Source organism: Triticum aestivum, chromosome 5A (genome assembly GCF_018294505.1).
Source record: "Triticum aestivum cultivar Chinese Spring chromosome 5A, IWGSC CS RefSeq v2.1, whole genome shotgun sequence".
NCBI classification, from domain to species: domain Eukaryota; kingdom Viridiplantae; phylum Streptophyta; class Magnoliopsida; order Poales; family Poaceae; genus Triticum; species Triticum aestivum.
In genome coordinates this window covers 44,816,427-44,823,197 of record NC_057806.1, presented here as the reverse complement: position 1 = coordinate 44,823,197, position 6,771 = coordinate 44,816,427, and the positions used below count along the sequence as shown (strand labels likewise).

Below are 6,771 nucleotides of genomic sequence, written 5' to 3'. Positions count from 1 at the left end.
GCAAGTGGGAGACTGAAGGAAATATGCCCTAGAGGCAATAATAAAGTTATTATTTATTTCCATATATCATGATAAATGTTTATTATTCATGCTAGAATTGTATTAACCGGAAACATAATACATGTGTGAATACATAGACAAACAGAGTGTCACTAGTATGCCTCTACTTGACTAGCTCGTTAATCGAAGATGGTTATGTTTCCTAATCATAGACATGAGTTGTCATTTGATTAACAGGATCACATCATTAGGAGAATGATGTGATTGACATGACCCATTCCGTTAGCTTAGCACACGGTCGTATAGTATGTTGTTATTGCTTTCTTCATGACTTATACATGTTCCTATGACTATGAGATTATGCAACTCCCGTTTACCAGAGGAACACTTTGTGTCCTACCAAACGTCACAATGTAACTGGGTGATTATAAAGGTGCTCTACAGGTGTCTCCGAAGGTACTTGTTGGGTTGGTGTATTTCGAGATTAGGATTTGTCACTTCGATTGTCGGAGAGGTATCTCTGGGCCCTCTCGGTAATGCACATCACTTAAGCCTTGCAAGCATTGCAGATAATGAGTTAGCTACAGGATGATGCATTACGGAACGAGTAAAGAGAATTGCCGGTAACGAGATTGAACTAGGTATTGAGATACCGACGATCGAATCTCGGGCAAGTAACATACCGATGACAAAGGGAACAACGTATGTTGTTATTGCGGTCTGACCGATAAAGATCTTCGTAGAATATGTAGGAGCCAATATGAGCATCCAGGTTCCGCTATTGGTTATTGACCGGAGACGTGTCTCGGTCATGTCTACATAGTTCTCGAACCTGTAGGGTCCGCACGCTTAACGTTACGATGACTGTTATATTATGTGTTTATATGTTTTGATGTACCGAAGGTTGTTCGGAGTCCCGGATGTGATCACGAACATGACGAGGAGTCTCGAAATGGTCGAGACATGAATATTGATATATTGGAAGCCTATGTTTGGATATCGGAAGTATTTCGGGTGAAATAGTGATTTTACCGAAGTACCGAGGGGTTACCGGAACCCCCCGGGGACTTAATGGGCCTTAATGGGCCTTGGTGGAAGAGAGGAGAGGCGGCTAGGACTGGGCCGCGCGCCCCTCCTCCCCTAGTCCGAATAGGACAAGGAGAGGGGGGCTGTGCCCCCCTTCCTTCTTTCTCTTCTCTTTCCCCCTCCCGAATCCTATTCCAACTAGGAAAGGGGGGAGTCCTACTCCCGGTGGGAGTAGGACTCCTCCTGGCGCGCCTCTCCCCTTGGCCGGCAGCACCCCCCCTTGCTCCTTTATATACGGGGGAAGGGGGCACCCTAGAGACACAACAATTGATCATTGATCTCTTAGCCGTGTGTGGTGCCCCCCTCCACCATAATCCACCAAGATAATATCGTAGCGGTGCTTAGGCGAAGCCCTGTGTCGGTAGAACATCAACATCGTCACGACGCCGTCGTGCTGACAAAACTCTCCCTCAACACTCGGCTGGATCGGAGTTCGAGGGACGTCATCCGGCTGAACGTGTGCTGAACTCGAAGGTACCGTGCATTCGGTACTTGATCGGTCGGATCGTGAAGACATGCGACTACATCAACAGCGTTGTGCTAACGCTTCCGCTTTCGGTCTACGAGGGCACGTAGACAACATTCTCCCCTCTCGTTGCTATGCATCACCATGATCTTGTGTGTGCGTAGGAAAATTTTGAAATTACTACGTTTCCCAACATCTCCTTCAACGTTAGCTGCGATGCATCACCCTCGGTGTCGGAGGTACATAGTGACGTGTTCGTGTGCAAACACATGGTGTGAGAAAAGGGGTATTAGACAGATGGACATGTAGAAGTTGGGTGAGTAGGTAGAGTCAATCGACGTGACCAACCTGCAGGAATGGTGGCGTGAATGGTGGAACTTCACCGGAACTTGCCGCGCCAGGCTCTGGGCGCCGCCACTTCCCAATTGTCAGCATGTCGGAGCTCCCGCCACCAGCCCACTACCATGCCCTGCCCCGCCGCTTCCTCTTCTCCTCTGCTTGTGGCGACCTTGGCGCCTCGCTTCCACCTACTCTTTTGAGCTCTCTCGCCCGCCGGCTTCTCCCTCTCCAAGTCACCCTCTGCCTCTAGGGGAACGGGAATCACGTACCTAGCCCGAGACGTTCTCCAAGCCACCCTCTGCCTCGAGGGGAATAGGAATCACGCACCTCGTCGAGGCGTGCTCGCAGGCGAGGGGCGCTCTATTCCTACTGGCGGCTGAGAGGAGATGGAGGAGCCATGCTGAGGGTGGCGACGAGCAGGCAACACGAGCAATAGATGAGCTAGGTGATGTGGGAATGGTGGAGGTCGAGAATGAGCAGGGAGATTCGAGAAGCCACATGATAGATGGACGGCAAGGGTTGTGTTGCGCAATAGCATTGATCTTCTTTTATTCAGGCTGGTTGTAATGATAGTAACATAGCTAGTATCATGCATGCCAACTAGGCAATTTTGATGAGGTGTCATAGAATTAAATGAAGGAAGAGAGGGTTGAGTATCATATCATGATACCATATCATAATAAATATTATGCTACTATGTGTCATGCATGGCAATAAATAATATACTACATAATACTAATATATGATAGTAGTATATGATAGTATCATACACTAGTATCATATGCATGATAGTAGTATATGATACTCCCCATTACAACCAGCCTCAAGGATCAACAATAGAAGTTGCTGCAACTATCCCTAACTCTAAACGGTTGAAATATTGGAAAAGAACCAGAGCTTAGCAGTTCGCCATCTACTTGCTACTACCCACTATGTTTCGTATTTATCTTATGCATGTATCAACTAGATGTATTCTTTCTATGTGTAAACCATATTGCTACAAATCAAGTCCTCAACAAATTACCAAATCTTACAAAACAATAAGTAGTTTATCAATCCATATGGCGCGGCGTGCTGTCGCGCATTACACGCCGGTACTTCAAATGGTAGATTTTCATTCTGGTTGATCTTCCATGCTTGGTGATGTAGATGCTTTCAAGAAGAACGCATCGGATTGGGAACGGCTATCAGAGATCGTCCTGGGGGTGGCGGAGGGTTTTTCATACCTCCACAATGGCTCCGAAATCAGGATCATACGCAGGGACATCAAGGCCAGCAATGTGATGTTGGATGAGAGGTTCATGCCTAAGATTGGCGATTTCGGCCTGGGAATTTTTTTCATGTAGAAGTGCACCGGAAGCTGAATTAGGTGCTTGCATGGAGGGTCTATCTATCGCTATCCAAAGAACATAGCTACCTATCCAGACTAAGATGGACTCCATATTAGCGGTGAATATGGTGAAGGACATAGCCATTGACATATCGATCTTTGCTTCTCTTGTGGCTGAAGTTAAGCATTTGAGATCGCTTCGTTCGACTAGTGTTACTCATATCAACCGCAACCAGAATGTGGCTAGTGATTTCTTAGCTAAATTCGGTAGAACAGAAAGTAGAACTGTAGCCTGGTTGGGTTCAGGCCCCCCAGAGGTAATTAATCTTTGTAAGTCAGACTTGATTCCGCATGAGTAATACAAGTTTTCTACCTGCAAAAAAATAATATCATAACATTTTTCAAATAATAAAATTTGGACATAGATTTCCATAAGGATTCACAAATTACAATATTTGGCAAATAGGAGTTGTCAAACAAATGGCAATATGTAGATTGAACAAATGACAATATGATGAAATTTGAGTGTTTATGCATATTTGAGCGGTGCATATCATAATAAAATGGCATGAAATGCACCAACCAAAACTTTAGTTTTGCCCAATAGGCATATCGCCCCAATATTATTATATAATGTGATGTGGAAAACCGAACCATGCGGCCATCAACATTCTCCTAGAGTTGGCCTCAGCCAGAAATGACCGCATTATTAAGAAATGCCATTAGGGTGACATCATCATAAAAATGCAAACTCAAATAAAGTTTTCCAAAGAAAATATTTAGAAACTTTAGGGAATGAAACATCATAAACTGTGATTAAGATAAATATCATTTCAAAACATTAGTATTTGAACATTAAAATGATACAAAGAAAATATTATCAATTAAAAATGCCATAAATGGCATTAACATTATACCACGTTAATAATTTCCAAATAAAATTTCTAATTGGTCCATTTTATTCAAAAATATTAAACAAGGGTTTTACCACAATTTTAGGCAATTTCAAACATATCAGTAGTGCATGAACATTATTATAAGAATACCATAATATAAAATGCACTACTTTTTTTCTCTTTTTTGCCTAAAACATAACCTGTCCCTTCATAACCCACGACAACACATTAGAAAACCTTATGATCAATTACATTATTTACATAATTTTGTGCACATTCTTTAAAAAAAGTGTAAAATATTGCCAGAATATCCATAATAATATAGAAATGCACTGAGAAACCGAAAATAGCGGAAAATTTGATTTCGGCCCATGTCCCCACGTCAGCTTATTAACCATTCGGCCTTGCAGCTTAAATCCCAACAAAAAAGATTTATTTTACCGGGCCGAAGTACCTTGGGTCGTAGCCTACAGCAGAGAAAGGCCCTTTTAGCGCACACAGGACGGACTGTTCGCAGCTCCAAGCGGCCCTCAGCCATTCGATCCCAGTAAACGATCCAGATCCTCCTAAGAGGAGAGGAGCAGAATCTCCCCGATTTTTCCGCTCGCGGCGACGGCGCGACGGCGCGGCTCACCAGTCCCCATGGCGGCGCGGCGGCTCCGTTCGCCGGAGGAGCGTGCAGCGTGCTAGCGCCGCGTGCTGCTTCGTCGAACGGCGCCGACCACGTTGCGGTCGCATGGGCTTTTCTTGTGCGGAGCAGAGGGGACAAGGCGATGGTGGCGCGCCGGACTTGAGGAAGGTGGCGGCGGCGTGAATGGCAACAGCGGCCGTTCGCGCCGTCGCCCGTAAGGATGGCACCGGTCATTTCCAACATCACCTGCAAGCTTTCTCCGATGAGATGACGGAGGTACGGCGACGGCGCCCTCGCACAGCGAGCTGTGTGGAACCCCGAACGGGAGCCGTCGACGCGGCCACATCAGGCGAGGTCCGAATTCCTGAAAGCTTTTGGGAAATGCTACGTTATTAAAGTTCGGGATTTGGGGGGAGAATTAGGGTCAGGCTTTCTGCATTTGAGGGATTTGGGAATTCTTGAGGGCTTCTGATTTTGCCAATCACTCACTTCTTCTTATTTCTTAGCCGACCCAAGTGAGAGCCTCAATTAATGCCAATTGCATCTAACAGGAACACGTAACTCCTGAACATGATGTACAATTAGGGTGATAACATGATCATTAGGGTCAACAGACAGCAATCTGATCTAATCCTTAAACTTAACCAGAATCGGCAGAGCCCATGCCTGCACCATGGGGACTCCAACAGAGAGGAGATGGCTAGAGAAGATGAGCATCAGGGGCGTAGACTGGAGCAGCGCAGCCATTGGGATGGGTGGCATAGACAATGGCACCAGATATGCAATCTTAGTATTTACCCAAGTAATAATTCAGCGATGTCTAGCACTGAGGTGTAAAGTTGTCGCTTCGAGTCGTACTGAAAAATGAGAGTTTCCTTTATACAGATTGGTTTTTTCAATAAAATCTTTGGTTTTTGTATGATGTGTATGACAACGGCAAGAATTATTGGTGTAGGATTCGACATGCAGTTTGCTGGAGTTGATCCTGCGATCTCGCGGTTTCCGCACTAGACTGTTAGCCTCGCCGCAACATTTGGAAGAAGGCAATCTGGATCCAAATGAATCACATATTTGCAAGAGAAGGGAAGATGAAAACTAATTCCAATGGTACTGATGTTCTCCCTCATGCACTGATTTCTTCCACTAGTCAGATTCTAGTCACACCTGTTTTGAGTTTATGTTGTATTTGTATTGTTCTTGTCGCTCACGTCTTAATAGGACCTCTCTTGTTCCTCAGTCCGACGAGATGAATCCGCGTGGTATGTGACACTAGAGGATGTCCAAGTGAACAGGGTTCCAACAATGACGAGAGCAAGGGGACCTTTCGGTGATCATCCTAACGGTGTGGTAAATCGAGAAACAGAGCAATGCGGCTATCTTCGATAAAGTGAGTTGAGCATTGTCAGCATGCTTGACACGATCAAGGCCGAGGCCAGATTGGGGTGGGGGGCCTCGAAGAGGTACTGTCTGCGGTGCCTACTTTGGGTTTGTGGCCTCTCGTACATACAACTATTTCTTCTAGAGACGCAGGGCTTTTGCGCTTTCTCAAAGAAAGAAAAGACAATCACCGAGGCATGTATGAAATGAAATTATGTAAGGAAGAAATTCCTGTTAACTGTTGGTATTGTATAAGTTGGTCTCTTCCAGTGAACGGTACCTATTGCCTATATATGTTGCATTGCCCAGGTTGTTGATCTTTTAGGGATTGCTACCCCACTTTGGTATTGCAGACCGAAATTAAACTGAAGATAAGACCACAAAGTGTTGGGTCAAAATTGAGCCCAGAAGCTCAAGAGAGTAATACAGCACTACAGAATATCCTTCAAAATTCTGAACTACTCCGTCTTATGAAACAGCATACTGAAGATGGTATCTTCCGAAATTCTGAACTAACAGAATCGAAGTAGTGAAATAAAGTATTCATCCAGCACAACAAAATCCCAGAACTAAACTAAAAAATCCCAGAACTAAACTCAGGATACATCATTCAGTTTAATTGGTCACACATGTTTCGAAGACGGGG

The 6,771-nt window shown here is 44.9% G+C and overlaps 1 long non-coding RNA gene across 1 annotated transcript; it reads left to right on the top strand.

Moving 5' to 3' along the window:
* Positions 1-4,698: 4,698 nt before the first annotated feature.
* LOC123106528 (uncharacterized) lies at positions 4,699-6,426 on the top strand. Its single transcript, XR_006451371.1, has 3 exons — positions 4,699-5,102; positions 5,704-5,855; positions 5,986-6,426. It is a non-coding gene; the product is annotated as an uncharacterized lncRNA (long non-coding RNA).
* The last annotated feature ends 345 nt before the right edge of the window (positions 6,427-6,771 follow it).